The following is a 17804-nucleotide window of genomic DNA, read 5'->3' on the forward strand; positions in this document are numbered from 1 at the left end:
ATGACTTCAGTTAATCCTCACAACAGCTACACAAAGCAGACATTGCTATCCCATTTAAGAAACCAATGCCGCCTTGGTTACTTGCCTTTTTTTCTAAGAGATTTGCTATATAAAGAGCCTGGGAACTTGTGGACTTTTTTATTTAAAACATTTCCTCATATTTTTCTACTTTGTACTAATGAGGATGAGGATAGCAGAAGTTCAGTGGTAGACTTCTCACCTTCCACGTGAGAGACTCAGGTTTGATTTCCTACCAGTGCAACTCAAGTGCAGCCATCACCCATCTGTCAGTGGAGGCCTGAGTGTTGCTATTATGCTGAACAGGTTTTAGCAGACCTTCCAGACTAAAACAGACAAAGACGAAACGCCTAACAATCTACTTCCACAAATCAATCAATGAAAACTCTTTGGGTCATGATTGTCTGAACCACAAGCCATCATGGAGATGGTGTGGGACCAGGGAGCATTTCGTTCCATTGTGCATGAGGCCGCCATGAGCCAGGGGCTGACTCAATAGCAGCTACCAGCAACACACTAAAGAGGAAGATGAGAAAAGATATCTATTAGCATTGAGTATTGATTACGTGCCAAGGAATTTTAATTTATTATCTCCATAAATTCTGCAAAGAGTTAACACACTAGGCTGCTAACTGAAAGGTTGGAGGTTTGAGTCCACCCAGAGATGCCTCAGAAGAAAGGCCTGGCGATCTACTTCCAAAAAATCAACCATTGAAAACCCTATAGAGTGCAGTTCTACTCTGACATACTGGGGTCACCATGAGGTGAAATCAACTTGATGGCAACTGGTTTTACTTCACATTTACATAATAGGTGCTTTATCTTGGTGTTTTCAAACTGGTGACCCAAAGATGCCATACGAGTTGGGTTTTGCTGTATAAAGAAACCAAAATCTCAGTGGCCTTTGACAACATCTCATTTTCCTCACTCATGGGACTGTGAGTCAGCTGGGACCACCCTACTTTAGCCCTGCCCTTATGTCTCATTCTGGGACAGTTGCTACCCAGAGCAGGCACCTCTCCTGGCAGACGGTAGAAGTGGAAGAAGCTGGGCAAATCACACATATATAGCAGCTCATATTGCACCCATTGGCCAAAGCAAGTCACAAGGTCAAGCCCAACCTCAGTTGGGTGGGAAAATATACTCTGCCTACTGCAAAGTTGCATGGCAAAAGGTGTGAGCAAACATTTGGGATCCAATCTACCAAGGTGGCCCACACAACATTGCCTTAAAATTTTCTAACTTTTTGCCTACGTTTTTAAACACTGATGAATCTTCTATAAAAATTAAATGTTCTTAAAATATCAGATCAGGCAACAATAGACCCATACGTCTGAATTCATGGATGGCAACAGCTGGCAGGCTCTGAGTTGCAACTCCTTCTCTTAGATGCTTTCCAGCTCGTCACACTCAATCCATTACACTCACTAACTTTACCTTCCTGGCTTCTGTGGGTTACTATATTCTGTACATACATGCTCTCTAATCCTTAAATCCATATTTGGAGGCACTGTGAGGCCCATTTTACAGATGTAAAGACTGACACTAAGGCAAGTTAAGTGGCATCCTTTGTCACACAGCTAGTAAATGGTAAAGTGGGCTTTGAACATGGGTCCTCAAACCCCAAAATCTGTGCTTCATCCACTAAACCACATTGACCTAACACCCTTTGCCGTGGAGTTGACCCCATGGTGACCCTATGTGTTACAAAGTAGAACTAAGTAGAACTGAGCCCTGTAGGGTTTTCTGGGCTGTAATCTTTACAGAAGCAGATTACCAGACTTTTGTTTGTCAGCATGGTTGGGTGGGTTCGAACTGCTCATCTTTTGGTAGGTAGTCAAGTGCAAACCATTGACACCACCCAGGGACCTCATTGGACTAACAGTAGTTGCAATACCAGCCATGCTCTGTGGATTAGGGGGTCCTGAATAGTGTAAATAGTTAACCCACTGGACTACTAACAGAAAGATTGGAAGTTTGACTCCATCTAGAGGTGTCTCTCAAAAGAAAGCCCTGGTGATTTGCTTTCGTAAAGATTACAGCCAAGAAAACCCTAAGGAACACAGTTCCACCTTGTAACACATGGAGTCACCATGAGTTGGAATCAAATGAACGACACTGGTTTGTTTTTTTTTTTTTTTTGCTTTGTTTTGTCTTTTGCTGTGGTTTAGGTGTCAGATCCTTATAAGAACAATGGCATTGCCTAATTGTAATATCCCTGTGGGGTAGGTATGGTTATTATCCCCCATCTTGCACATGGGACTCAAACCAGTTAAACAGTTGGCCCAAGATCACAGTGATAACAAATGAAAACAAATCACCCCGATGCTGACTCACTTTTCCAGACTTACTATCAGGGCCACAGTCTGCAGGCAGGGGTGTTTGGAGGTGTTCTCTGGCCTGGGTGGGGTCCTGGTAACCACCTTTCTGCCCTTCACTATTATTCTTTTATTCTTTTGGGTTGTCCAAGAAGGTGTCAGAGATCAAGATCTGTCAACTCACCTGGTGATGGAATGCAGCAAGGTGGCCCTGGTTTAGGATATTAAAATTGCCAAAGGCAGCTGACAAGGGATTTATAAAGAAGGGGCCCTGAAACTCCTGTCTGGAGGCGAGATGAGAAGGCAAATGGGGACAGGAGCTGGCTGAATGGACAAGGGGAATACAGGGTGGAGAGGAGGAGTGTGCTGCCTCATTAGGGGGAGAACAACTAGGAGTATGTAGCAAGGTGTATGTAAGTTTTTGTATGACAGACTGACTTGAGTTGTAAACTTTCACTTAAAGCACAATCAAAAAAAAAAAAAAAAGAAGAAGTGGCCCTGTCCCTGAGGGCAATTCTTTCCCTCTCCATTTCCGTTTAACCTTGAGGGGTGAGGGAAACATGGCCATCAAGACCAATTTCCCTAAAGCAGGATTTGCAACATCCCTGGGAAATTCGTTTTATAATGGAATATGCTTTCCATCCTCTATAAGAAAAAATTGCTAGGCTTTTTGCGTGTGTGTGTGTGTGGATTTTCAAGTTATACATGCTTATTGTAGATCATTTGAACAAACATGAACAAAAAGAAAGTGAAATAATTCTTCTAGGCTCATTTACATGACATCAGTAATATAAGCTGCCCTTTTCATTTAACGATATATCATGAGCCACCTTGTTAACTATTCTTTAAAAACATGATCTTAATTTTTGTACAATGGTCCACTAATAGAATATACCATGATATATTAGGCCATTTATTTATGGCCGGTCAGTGTCCTTTTTTGTATCTCGTTAGCATTTTACTCATCATTAATAAGTTGGTCAAAGTTGATTGTTAAATCAAAATTCATTTATTGGGAATTTGCCATACGCCCAGTGTCTTAGCCACCTAGAGCTGCTATAACAAATACCACGAGTGAATGGCTTTAACAAACAGAAGTTTATTCTCTCACAGTCTAGTAGGTTAGAGGTCCTAATTCAGGGCATCAGCTCTGGGGTGAAGGCTTTCTCAGTCGGCTCTGAAGAAGGGCCTTGTCACCAATCTTCCCCTGGTAGAGGAGATTCTCAGTGTAGGAACCCTGGGTCCAAAGGACACACTCTGCTTCCAGTGCTTCTTGCTTGGTGGTATGAGGTCCTCAACTCTGCTTGCTTCCCTTTCCTTTCATCTCTTGTAAGATAAAAGGTGGTGCAAAGGTGTTACATTGCACCCTAATTCCCTTTAACCACAGGCAGAGATTATGATTTATAACATGCAGGAAAATCACAAAATGGAGGACAACCACACAATGCAGGAATTATGGCCCAACCAAGTTGACACATATTTTTTTGGGACCCTATTCAATCCATGACACCCAGTGTCTTAGTAACCTATTGCTGCTGTAACACAAATACCACAAGTGGATGGCTTTAATGAATAGGAATTTATTGTCTCACGGTTTTAGATGCTAGAAGTCCAAATCAGGGCATCAGCTCTAGTGGGGAGTCCTTTCTTTTTGGGAGCCTCAGGAGTCCTTTGAAGTTCCTTTGTGTTCCTCAACATTCCTTGGGGTCTGTCCTCTCCCTGTGTATGTCTCTTTCTATTCTGCTCTTTTAATAACTCATATATGATTAGTTTTAGGGCCCACCCTACTCTGGTATGACCTCATTAACATAACAAAATGAAAACCCTATTTCCAAACAGAATTACGTTCACAAGTACAGGGCTAGGACTTCAGGACATATGGCGGGGGGGCGGGGGTAGGCACAACTCAATTCATAACACCCAGCACCATGCTGAGTATCACAAGGAACTGCTGTAAAGTCATGTCTGCTCCACACCCTCCAGGTGCTTACAACTCCCTTTGAATAGAGGGCAAAGGCATGAAATGCTAACCAAGTGCAGAAGGCTGAATGTCCTCGAAGTGTCAATGAAGCAGAGAGAACAAAACCTTTAGGGATCTAAAGGCCTGGATCTCACATTTATTGTGCTCTTACTGTGTAGTGCTTTGTATCTCATTTAATCTTCACAGCATGAGAGTCCAGGTGTTTTGTATTTGTGAAGCTCAGAGAGGGTGATTTACTACCCCTCCCTCAAAAAAAAAAAAAAAATACATTGCCATCTAGACTCATAATGACGCACACTATAGGACAGAGTTGAACTGCCCATAGGGTTTCCAAGGCAGTGATCTTTACAAAGGCAGACTGTCACATCTTTCTCCCACGGAGTGGCTGGTGGGTTCCACCTTTCGGTTAGAAGCAGAACACGTAACCACTATACCACCACTAATACATGGTTACACAGAAAAACAGCAAGGTCAAAATTTAATCAGCTAAAAAAAAAAGCCTGCTCTTTCTGCATTGTTAGATGCCATCAAGTCAGTCCCAACTCATAGCAACACCATGTATAAGAGAACGAAATACTACCTGATTCTGAGCCGTCTTCGCAATCGTTGCTATGTTTGAGCCCATTGTTGCACCTACTGTGTAGATCCATCTTGTTGAGGATCTTCTTCTTTTTTGCTTACCCTCTACTTTATTAAGCATGGTGTCTTTTCTCCAGCAACTGATTCCTCCTGATAACGTGTCCAGAGCACAAGAGACAAAAGCCTCATCATCCTTGCTTCTAAGGAGCATTCTGGTTGTGCTTCTTCCAAGACAGATTTGTTCATTTTTCTGGCAGTCCATGGTATATTGAATATTCTTTGTCAATACCAGAATTCAAAGGCATCAATTCTTATTCAGTCTTCCCAGGGAAGGCAAATGCAGTGATTCAGTGTTGTCAGGAATAACTTCAGGACAGAAAAAGGGGGGACACCCTATTGGGAGATGTCCACACATTGAGTGGCTGGTTCCTTCTCTGGATTTTCTCTTTGTCATCATCTCCTTTTATCCATCAGCAGAGTCAAGAAGGTTTCTTCAATCACTGCTACTACTGAGGAGTTTTAAACAACACCTAATACCTCAGAGATGTTGGTGTTTATATAATGACTTTTCAAACTTGAAGCCATTGAGCTGGAAAAGACATGAAAAGGTTATTAAAACTATAAAGGGAATTGGTAAAACAATGATATGGCTATACCCAACTCCATTTTTTCTGTTATTCATTCCAGAACCTCACCATCCTTGACAAAAAGAATGTTTGTCATATTCCAAAAAAACAAAAAATCAACCTCTTTGCCGTTGAGTCGACTCTGACTCATAGTGACCCTATAGGACAGAGTAGAACTACACCATAGGGTTTCCAAGGCTGGTGGATTCGAACTGTCGACCTTTTGTGTTAGTAGCCGAGCTCTTAACCACTGCATCACCAGGGCTCCAATGTCATTTTCCAATGGCCTTCGGAGAGATGTTCATTCCTGAGTTAAGCAAACCTATTCATAAGGAAGTTCTTTGTATCTCCTTTAGAGCTGACATGCTGTACCTTGAGCCCCCGATTCTGGGGTTAGATCAGTCCAGTGATAATGAGTCATTCTCTCTCTTCTAATTCTTCATTGGTTTAAAGTAGTTACGTACTCTTTTGGGGTTTGCAAACTCTACTTTCATGTTCTAATGAAAGGGATAATGCCTTAACAGAGATTCTCAAAAATTCGTAAATGGATGTGAACTTATTTTAATAGAATGTCTTCCTGAGGCCTAGCTTCAGTCCATTGTCGCAAAAATTAAAACGTTCGTTCTGTAGAAAGAGGTAATTTTGGGAAACCTGGGCACTAGCTGAGCAATTGCATGTTTCATTTCCCCCGCCAGCTCTGACTGGTGGTGACTTCACAGGAGCCTGTGTTGGGAAAGCTTCTGAGGTAGTAGCTGGGCTCATGGTAATAGCTGGCTCAAGAATGCTGTGAAGTGTTAGCAATGCCTGCCATTGGCAAAGGAGCCAAGAGCAGTGGCTTTTACCATCTCCATGCTAAATCACAGGCGTTTTCAAAGCGGAGGCCTATGGGATTCATCTCGGTTGTTTCCGCACGCCCATGGTAGGAAGATGTTATGAATTGAATTGTATCTCCCCAAAACACATGTTGGAATCCTAATCCCTACACCTTGGACAGGAGCCCTGGTGGTGTAATGCTTAAATTACAGCCTAAGAAACCCTTCGGGACAGTTCCATTCTGCCATATAGGGTTGCTGTGAGTTGACTCAATGGCATTGGGGTTTTTGGGTTATTATGTTATTGAGGCCGTATCTGTGACTTAAACCTAATGACTCAAGATATAAAAAGAGCAGATTAGACACAGAGAGAAGCAAGCACAAATCGGGGAAAGACAGATGCAATGTGGAGCCCTGGTGACACAGGGTTAAAAACTCGGCTGTTAACCAAAAGGACAGCAGTTTGACTCCACCAGCCACTCCTTGGAAATCCTCTGGGGCAGTTCTACTCTGTCCTACAGGGTGACTCTGAGTGAGAATCAACTCTGCGGCATTTTGTATTTTTATTGTTTTGTTTTGCTTAGATGCCATGTGGAGATCTCCAAGGAACTGAGGAACACCCATTGAGGGTGGAGGTGGGAAGGCAGATTAACCAGTAAGCAAGGTACACATGGGTTCACATTAAGCAAGGTCCACATGAGTTTACTTGTGTTACTTACTAATCTGTAGTGAAACCCATGTGAAATTGTGCACTACAGATTATTAAGTAAACATAAGTAAGCCCTTGCGTGCCTTGCTTATTGGGTAATCCAATTTTGTCCCCAGAGCTGAAAGCGAGCCTTGCCTTAGAGCCAGTGCCCTGAATTCAGATTTTTACTGTTCCAAACTGTGAAAAAGTAAATGTCTGTTTTTTAAAGCACCCACTTGTGGTATTTCTGTTACAGCAGCACTAGGAAACCAAGGCCGGTGACTAGCATCCAGGTTCGCCCACAACCGTCCCAGTTTTATCACGGAAAGTCCCAGGAAACTCTTTAGTCTCAGACAAACTTGCTCAGACATTAGCAAAAACAGCCGTATGCGTAATTATAATCATTGCTACTTGTTGAGGTCTTTTGCATTCAAGGCACTTTGCACACGTTTATTTTCATCCTCAGGCCCAGCTTGGGGGAAGGCACTAATGTCGTCATTTTACAGATAAGAGAACTGAGGCAAAGGTTAAGATGCTCAAGGACTGCCAACTAGTAAGTAGCAGAGCTGAGAGCTAAACCTAGGTGTTACTAGTTGAATCCCTGTGCTTCTCTACTGCACCAATGGTGTTTAAATTTTATTCTAAATAAGACAAAGGTAAGTCCAATATGGAGTCTCTGGAGAGTGTAAACAGTGCATTTGGCTGCTAACCAAGAGGTTGGAAGTTTGAGTCCACCCAGAGGTGCCTGGGAAGAAAGCCCTGGCAGTCTCCTTGCAGAAAATCAGCCACTGAAAACCTTGGGAAACACAGTTCTACTCTGACACACTTAAGATTGTATCATGAGTCAGAATCACTTGATTCTGAGTCAGAACCAACTTGACGGCAACTGGTTTAGGTTCTTAAACCCAATATCTAAAGTTAGCTAAAGAAGAGCAATCAAGCCTCTGAAACCATCAGACCTAAAACAGTTCCTGAGGAAGCAGGGTTCCGGCTGTGCAGGTGAGCAGGCACCTGCCTCCCACACCACTCCTTCAGTTAAGGGAAAACTCAGCTTATTTGTGCTAAAGATTAAAAGCATCACGACACACTATTGAATTTGGATGAATACAAACTGTCCAGATAAAGGGCAGGAACTTACCCCAGGCAGCGAAGAATGATTCCATTTGGACCAGTGGAAACCTTTCTTCCCATGGTAATGGAGGCGAACCCAGCCTGTCCTAATGCCTCGCCTGCGGTTTTGCTCAAGGAGAGAGAGCAATTAAAAACATCTGTGGCTACTTTGCACTTCAGTCCAGTTGCCTCTGCAATTTGTTTCTGGGAGTTTGCGGTTTGCCAAGTGCACCTTGTGAGACGCTTTCCAAGTAATTAAGGAGGAATGTTGCTGTCCCCGGGTGAGGAGAGGAATCCCAGGGTGGTGCTTCTGTAGGTCCACCACTACTGGGTCCATACTTCTACACCTGCCCAAGAGTGTCAGAATGGTGTTTGCTTCTCACTGCAGAACTCAGATAATGAGGTAATAAAGCCCCAAGACTGTTTCCGGTAGGTGGCAGGGGTTCTTTTTGTTTTAAGGAAGGAAAAAGTATTTGTTCAAAGCAGGATAAGCAAATTAATCTAGCCAGTTGTTGAAACTATGGACATCCTCAATCCTCTCTTTTTTTCAAATACATACTCAAAGTTGACTCCACAATTTAAATAGCCAGATGAACTATTGTTTCATATTCCTAAGAGACTGATAGACAAGCTCCAGTTTAAAATGGTCTCTAGCTACTGCCTCTCTGTTACCACAAATTGCGGGTTCGAGCTGCCTGCCGCAAAGCCAATACTGAGACAGGAGGAGGAAAGCAGTAAGAAGGCCTTATTGAATACCGGTATTCAGAAGAGACAGAGGGGGTTAAATTTCTCTCAAATTCTGTCTGCCCCAAAGGGTTGATGGGGGGGTTTTATACGGAAAAGATTACAGTTACCTAATGTTTTGAGCACATAGTCCACAGATGGTGTTATACATCACAAAAAAACTACAAAAACTCTTTATTAAACTAAAGATAAACATGTCAGGCACCTGGACTCTAATCAGTATATTTATAACGGGCTGAAAAACTCTCATAAGAATCTCTCAGCTAGTGGGGCTGTTTTGCCAAGTCCACTGTGGCTGAGATAGGGAGCAAGAAAGCAAACCTTCTTGTCGGTCTGCAGGCTGAAGGCCGTTTCTCAAGACAACAAAGAAAGGAGACATCAAAGCCACAGGAGCTGAGATAGCTCCGTACCCCTTCGGAGGAGACCGGTACAGCTGGTGCAATTAAAAAATGTTTAGAGATTACTTAGAGCATCATTATGGCGTTAGCCATGTCAAGCTCTCCATCACCTATTTCGAATAAGGGAAAATATGTTGTAAGGTATTAGGGGGTTCGTTATGCTTAAGAGCAGAACAGGCTGCTCAGTTATATTTTGAACAGAGCCTGCACCATTTTCCAAGGACTAGAGATTAATCACAGCTTATACAGCTGTATTAAAACAAGTGAGAAAATATATTCTCTCTAATATTAAAACACTGAAGAAAAAAACATTTTTACTGCTTCACCTATAACAAGCAAAAAACAGTTGCCACAAGGAGATTCTGACTCATGGCAACCCCATGTGCTTCATGGTAGAACTGCTTTCTGTAGTTCTGACTTTCTGGAAGTAGATCACCAGGCTTTTCTTCTGAGGCATCTGTAAGTAGACTCAAACCTCCATCTTTTCAATTAGCAGCAGAACGTGCTAACCATCTCTACCACCGGGGATACCACCTCTAAAACAGCCCTCCCAAATTAATTTTAAAAATAAAGCCAGAAGATGTAAGAGAAGAACTACCGGCATTGCCCCCACCAAGACAAACCATGAAAGACACAGCCCGGAACATTTTTGAAAATGAACAATAACGAGAGGCTCCTGATCCCAAGGTATTTTTGATGTCTTAGAGTATCAATACGTGCTCTGTTCAAATAAAAGCAAAGGGATTATTGGAGGTTCAAACAGTTCGAACTGGGGACACACCCATTCTCACAGAATGAAGACCAAATGCTCCAAGATCCAGAAGGAAAACGGGTACCTCTATATGGTAATTTCAGGAACCAACAATACAATATTTCTGATTGGTGCTCAGTGATTTTGTAGACATGAGAGGCAGGACATCTTCAAGAGGGGAATCAATAGGGATTGGTGTAAAGTACACAGGTAGACTATTTTGATAGGTTATATTCTTAAATTGCAGAAGTATGTGACTAAAGGCGTGTAGAAAGGGTGGCCCCAAAATGATTACAAGGCATTCTATGGTAAGAATGTTCTGTTAAAAATAGCTCCTTGGGCAAAACATTTCCTGAGGGCTGCTTGTAGGGGAGATTTCTGATAAACCATCTGCATTAGGACCTCCACTAGAATGCTGTGAAGACATCCTTTTGTTTAAACACAAAGAAAAACATTTACTTAACTTTAGGTTCAAGTCTGTACAAAGATTAGTGTTCGTTAGAGACTTAAGCAGGCATCAAGATGGAGTCCGGGCATAGACCCAAACTTGCCATTCTACTAAGGTCAAAGACTTCATTTTTGGAACTCTCGCACAAGAGTGTGAAGTTACAGTAAGTAAAATGGTGCGGTACTGGCAGAGAAATAGACAAATCAAGGGAAGTATCCAGAAACATACCTACATATGTATTTCAATTTAGGATGTTTTACACTTATGAGGAAAAGATGAAAAGAAATAGTGTTTAAACAATCAACTATACATTTCAAAGCCATTACCTTTCATCTTTACCTTAGCCCTTATTCAAAATTTTCAGATGAGTTAAAATTAAACCCAAAATTCACTAAGAAAATAGAAAAATACTATTAGAATTAGGGCCTAAAAAAGATTTTTCTTTGCAAAATTCCAAGACCAGAAACCATCAGAAAAATAGGCATATTTGGAAGACGACATGGGATTGTGGTTAAACTTTTGAGCTCCAAAGAGTCAGACCTGGTTCCATATCCTGACTTTGGCACATACTAGCTGTGTGGCCTTGGACAGATTATTTAACCTTCCTGAGCCTCTATTGCCTTATAGGTCAAATGAACACGTTAATAGTATTATAACTTAAAAGTGGTATATATATGTAAAATATCTGGCACATAGTAGGAAATCAATTAACATTAGGAATTAATATTAATATATCTGTAACAAAAGATATAAAGTAATTCTTAAGAACAACTGAAGAATATAAAACACAAAACAAGATAACAGAACTAAGGTCAAAGAGCAAGAGCTATGACAAGCTTATCTGTTAAACTCCCTTATTAAAAGACAAAACACAAAGGAGACTGAGACAGAAGAAATAAAAATGCAGCAACTAATCAAAAATGTCGAAACAAAAATGACACACAATCAAAACTGAAAACAATGGGAGTACATATCAGGTACACATAAAACTAATCAAGAGTAAAAACATTAATTTCAGACAAGTTAAAATATGTGGCAAAAAACCATTAAATTCTATATTGACTAAAGAGAGAGAGCTGTCATCGAGTTGACTTTAATTCATGGTGAACTTATATACAATAGAATGAAACATTGCTCAGTCCTGCGCCATCTTCATGATCTTGGTATGTTTCAGTCCACTGTTGCAGCTAACGTGTAGTGCCTTCCAGCATAGGGGGCTCCTCTTCCAGTGTTATACTGGACGATATTCTGTTGTAATTCATACAATTTTCATTGGCTAATTTTCAGAAGTAGATTACCAGGCCTTTGTTCCTAGTCTGGAAACTCCACTGAAACCTTTCCATCATGGGTGATCCTGCTGGTATTTAAAATCCATGTAGCATAGCTTCCAGCATCACAGCAACACACAAGCCACCATAATAATATGGCATCCAAATATGAAGCAAAATAATTTCACGAAAGCACAATTGTTAAAGGTAACACATTATTTTAGTCTTTCACAGATTAAGCAAGAAAAAAATGAGGATGTGGGAAATTATATAATGTAATTGATTAGATTAAAATAATGCATACATGTTTATCTTTATACAGATTAATTATACCACATTTTGATGTAATATATACAAAAAGTTCCAAATGATAGGTTAAAAAAAAAGCCTAGAAAAATTTCCCCAATGCAATAATTTACAGGCTGCACACTTTGATCACAGTGCAATAATAAGAAAAAAATTTTAAAGAAATGTAAACAAAATATTCATAACCAGTTCGATATTTGAAATATTCTCCTATATAACTATCAGGCCAAAGAAAAAATAAAAATAATATGTGCATGCTATTTATAAAGTACAAGTCCTGACGGTACAATGGTTAAACACTGTTCTGCTGACCAAAAGGTCTGTAGCTCAAACCCACCAGTGGCTCTGTGGGAGAAAAGACATGGCAATCTGCTCTTCTAAAGACTAAAAAACTCCTTGCCATCAAGTTGATTCTGACTCATAGTGACCCTACAGGACAGTGCAGATCTGCCCCATAGGGCCTCTAAGGCTGTGATCTCTACAGAAGTAGATTGCCACGTCTTTCTCGTGCAGAGTGCCTGCTAAGTTCACATCACTGATGTTTCAGTTGGTAGGAGAATGGCTAACAGCTGAACCACCAGGGCTCCTTCCGTAAAGATTACAGTCAAGAAAACACTATTGAGCAGTTCTACTCTGTCACACAACGGTTGCTACGAGTCGGGATCAACCCCAGGACACTCAACATTTATAAAGTAAGAAAAACGAAAACACTGCTGATAAAACCTATGGAATCTTTTTTCCCATTTCGTTGTTGTTAGGTGCCATCCAGTCTGTTCTAACTCATAGCGACCCTATCCACAATAAAACGAAATGCTGTCCGGAACTGTGCCATCCTCACAATTGTTGCTATGCTTGAACCCATCGTTGCAGCCCCTGTGCCAATCCATCTTGTTGAGGGTCTTCCTTTTTCGCTGACCCTCTAATTTACCAAGCATGATATCCTTCTGCATGGACTGACTCCTCCTGACGACATGTCCAAAGTATGTGAGATGCAGTTTTGTCATCCTTGCTTCTAAGGAGCATTCTGGTCGTACTTCTTCCAAGACAGATTTGTTCATTCTTTTGGCAGTCCATGGTATATTCACTACTGTTTGCCAACACCATAATTCAAAAGTGTCAATTCTTCAGTCTCCCTTATTCATTGTCCAGCTTTCACATGCATATGAGGAGATTGAAAACACCATAGTTTGGATCAGGTGCACCTTAGTCCTCAAGGTGTCACCTTTGCTTTTCAACACTTTAAAGAGATCTTTTGCAGCAGATTTGCCCAGTGCAATGTGTCTTTTTATTTCTTGACTGCTGCTTCTGTGGCTGTTGATTGTGGATCCAAGTAAAATGAAATCCTTGACAACCTCGGTCTCCTCTCTGTTTATCATGATGTTGCTTATTGGTCCAGTTGTGAGGATTTTTGTTTTCTTTATGTTGAGGTATAATGCATACTGAAGGCCGTGGTCTTTGATCTTCATCAGTAAGTGCTTCAAGTCCTCTTCACTTTCAGCAACCAAGGTTGTGTCATCTGCATAACACAGGTTGTTAATGAGTCTTCCTCCAATCCTGATGCCCTGTTCTTCTTCATATGGTCCAGCTTCTCCAATTATTTGCTCAGCATACAGATTGAATAGGTGTGGTGAAACGATACAACCCTGACACGCACCTTTCCTGACTTTAAACCATGCAGTATCCCCTTGCTCTGTTTGAACAACTGCCTCTTGATCCATGTACACATTCCTCACAAGCACAATTAAGGGTTCCAGAATTCCCACTCTCAGAAATGTTATCCCTAATTTGTTATGATCCACACAGTCAAATGCCTTAGCATATTCAATAAGTAAATCACAGGTAAACATCCTTCTGGTATTCTCTGCTTTCAGCCAGGATCCATCTGACATCAACAATAATATCCCTGGTACCATGTCCTCTTCTAAATTTGGCTTGAATTTCTGACAGTTCTTTATTGACATACTGCTGTAGCCACTTTTGAATGATCTTCTGCAAAATTTTGCTTGCCTGTGATGTTAATGATATTGTTCGATTATTTCCGCATTCAGTTTGATCACCTCTCTTGGGAATAGGCATAAATATGGATCTGTTTTTTTTTTTTTTTTTTCTAGTCAGTTGGCCAGGTAGCTGTCTTCCAAATTCCTTTGCATAGACCAGTGAGCACTTCCAGTGCTGTGCCCTTTTGTTAAACATCTCAATTGGTATCCCTTCAATTTCTGGAGCCTTTGACTTCTTCGTTTGGTACCATTGATTCTTGATCATATGCTACCTCCTGAAAGGACTGAACGTCAACCAATTCTTTTTGGTACAGTGACTCTGTGTATTCCTTCCATCTTCTTTTGATGCATTCTGTGTTTTTCAGTATTTTGCCGATATAATCTTTTAATATTGTAACTTAAGGCTTGAATTTTTTCTTCAGTTCTTTCAGTTTGAGAAATGCTGTGTATGTTCTTTCCTTTTGGTTTTCTAACTCTAGGTCTTTGTACATGTCATAATACTTTGAGCCACCCTTTGAAATCTTCTGTTCAGCTCTTTTACTTCATTATTTCTTCCTTTCACGTTAGCTACTGAATGTTCAAGAGCAAGTTTAAGAGTCTCTTCTGACATCCATTTTAGTCTTTTCTTTCTTTTCTGTCTTTTTAATGACCCCTTGCTTTCTTCAAGTATGATGTACTGGGTGCCATTCCACTACTCATCTGGTCTTTGGTCATTAGTGTTCTATGCATGTTCATTAGTGTTCCCATTCTATTCTATGGCTATTGTTTTGATTTGTGTACACTGATATCTTAAACAGACAAGTTTTACTAAATTTTCTCATTAATTCTAGTAGTTTTTTATTCCACTCTCTTGTGTTTTTGAGAAGTACATAATGACTCCTTTGTAAATATTGATGCTTTTCCCTCTCTTTCCAATAGATACAGCTTTGCATTCATTTCTTGGCTTAATGCACTGGCTAAAACTTAAACTACGTTAAATATTGATAGTTACATCTTTGTACTATTCCTGCTTTAAATGAAATTGATTCTAATGTATTAATTTAATATAATATTGTGAATTCTATTACATGTAAAGAAAGCAATCTTTAAAAATTTTCTAATATTTTGTTGATTTGATTCTTTTGTATTCCATCCAGCCATATCCACTTGTATAGTTCATGTTTATCTTGTTAAAAAAAAAAAGGTGTTTGCAATAAGGAAGTCTTTGGTCTTGGAAAATTCTATTGTGTGATCTCCAGCATTGTTTTTATCACCCAGGCTATTTTTTCCAACCACCAATCCTTCTTCTTTGTTTCCAACTTTCACATTCCAACCACCAGTAATTATCAGTGCATACTAATTGCATGCTCGATCAATTTCAGACTGCAAAACTTGGTAAAAATCTTCAATTTCTTTGTCTTTAGCTTTAGTGGTTGGTGCGTAAATTTGAATAATAGTGGTTTTAACTGGTCTTCCTTCTAGGCATATGGATATTATCCTATCACTGACAGCATTGTACTTCAGGATAGATATTAAAGTGTTCTTTTTGACAATGAATGCAATGCCAATCCTCTTAAAGTTGTCGTTCCCAATACCAGTCTGATTCAAAATGGCCAATACCAGTCCATTTCAGCTCCCTAATGCCTAGGATGAAACCCAGGTGGCATAGTCATTAAGTGCTACAGCTGCTGACCAAAAGGCTGGCAGTTCAAGTCTACCAGGCACTACTTAGAAACTCTATGGGGCAGTCCTACTCTGTCCTATAAGGTCAATATGAATTGGAATCAATTCAATGGCAATGGGTTAATGCTTAGGATATCTACGTGTATGTGTTCCATTTCACTTTTGACACTTTCCAATTTTTCTAGATTCATACTTTGCATGTTCCACATTCCAGTTATTAATATTTGCAGCCGTTTCTTTTCATTTTGAGTCATGCCACATCAGCAAATGAAGGTCCTGAAAACTTGACTCCATCCACATCATTAAGGTTGACTCTACTTTGAGGGGACAGTTCTTCCCTAATCATCTTTTGACTGCCTTCTAACCTGAGGGGCTCATCTTCTGAAACTATGTCAGACATATTCTGCTGCTATTCATAAGGTTTTTACTGACTAATTTTTTTCAGAAGTAGACCACCAGGAATCAAATTGACTATATCTCTGAAAAGAGACAAGGGAAAGGTTCAATATCATCAGTCAGAACAAGGCCAGGGGCTGACTACAGAACAGACCACCAATTGCTTATATGCAAGTTCAAGTTGAAGCTGAAGAAAATTAGAAAAAGTTCATGAGAGCCAAAGTATGACCTTGAGTATATCCCACCTGAATTTAGAGACCATCTCAAGAATAGATTTGACACATTGGACATTAATGACTGAAGACCAAACGAGTTGTTGAATGACATGAAGGGCATCATACATGAAAAAAGCAAGAGGTCATTAAAAAGACAGGAAAGAAAGACCAAAAGAATGTCAGAAGAGCTCTGAAACTTGCTCTTGAACATCCAGTAGCTAAAATGAATGGAAGAAATGATGAAGTAAAAGAGTTGAACAGAAGATTTCAAAGGGTGGTTCAAGAAGACATAATAAAGTATTATAATGACATGCTCAAAAGCCTAGAGTTAGAATAATCAAAATGGAAGAACACACTTGGCATTTTTCTTGCTGGAAAGAACTGAAGAAAAATTCAAGACTTGTATGGGCAAAATGCTGAACGACTCAGGAAGTATCAAAAGAGGGTAGAAAGAATACGCAGCCACTGTACCAAACAGAATCAATTGACGCTCAGTCATTTCAAGAGGTAGCATATGATCAAGAATCGATGGTACTGGCGGAAGAAGTCCAGGCTGTATTGAAGACATTGGTGAAAAACGAGGCTTCAGAAATTGACAAGATACCAACTGAGATGTTTCAACAAACTGAGGCAGCACTGGAAGTGCTCACTTATCTATGCCAAGAAATTTGCAAGACAGCTACCTGGCCAACTGACTGGAAAAGAGACCCATATTTATGCCTGTTCCAAAGAAAGGAGATCCAACAGATTGTGTAAATTATTGAATGATATCATTAATATCACAGACAAGTAAAATTTTGATGAAGATCACTCAAAAGCAGTTGTAGCAGTTCATTGACAGAGAACTGCCAGAAATTCAAACCAGATTCAGAACAGGGCGTGAAATGAGAGATATCATTGCTGATGTCAAATGGATCCTGGCTGAAAGCAGAGAATGCTAGAAAGATGTTTACCTGTGTTTCATTGGTTAGCAAAGGCATTTGACCGTGTGGATCATAACAAATTATGGATAATATTTCGAAGAATGGGAATTCCAGAACACTTAATGTTGCTTATAAGGAATCTGTACATAGACCAAGAGGCAGTTCTTCTAACCCTACAAGTGAATACTGCGTGGTTTAAAGTCAGGAAAGGTGTGCGTCAGGGTTGTATCCTTTCACCATACTTATTCAATCTGTAGGCTGAGCAAATAATCCAAGAAGCTGTACTATATGAAGAAGAACACACCATCAGGATTGGAGCAAGACTCATTAACCACCTGTGTTACGCAGATGACACAACCTTGCTTGCTGAAAGTGAAGAAGACTTTAAGCACTTACTGATGAAGATCAAAGACTACAGCCTTTAGTATGGACTCCACATCTCTACATAAAGAGAATAAAAATCCTAACAACTGGACCAATAAGCAACATTATGATAAATGGAGAAAAGATTGATGTTGTGAAGGATATCATTTTACTTGGATCCACAATCAACGCCCATGGAAG

This window comes from Elephas maximus, chromosome 5 (genome assembly GCF_024166365.1).
Source record: "Elephas maximus indicus isolate mEleMax1 chromosome 5, mEleMax1 primary haplotype, whole genome shotgun sequence".
In the NCBI taxonomy this organism is placed as follows: domain Eukaryota; kingdom Metazoa; phylum Chordata; class Mammalia; order Proboscidea; family Elephantidae; genus Elephas; species Elephas maximus.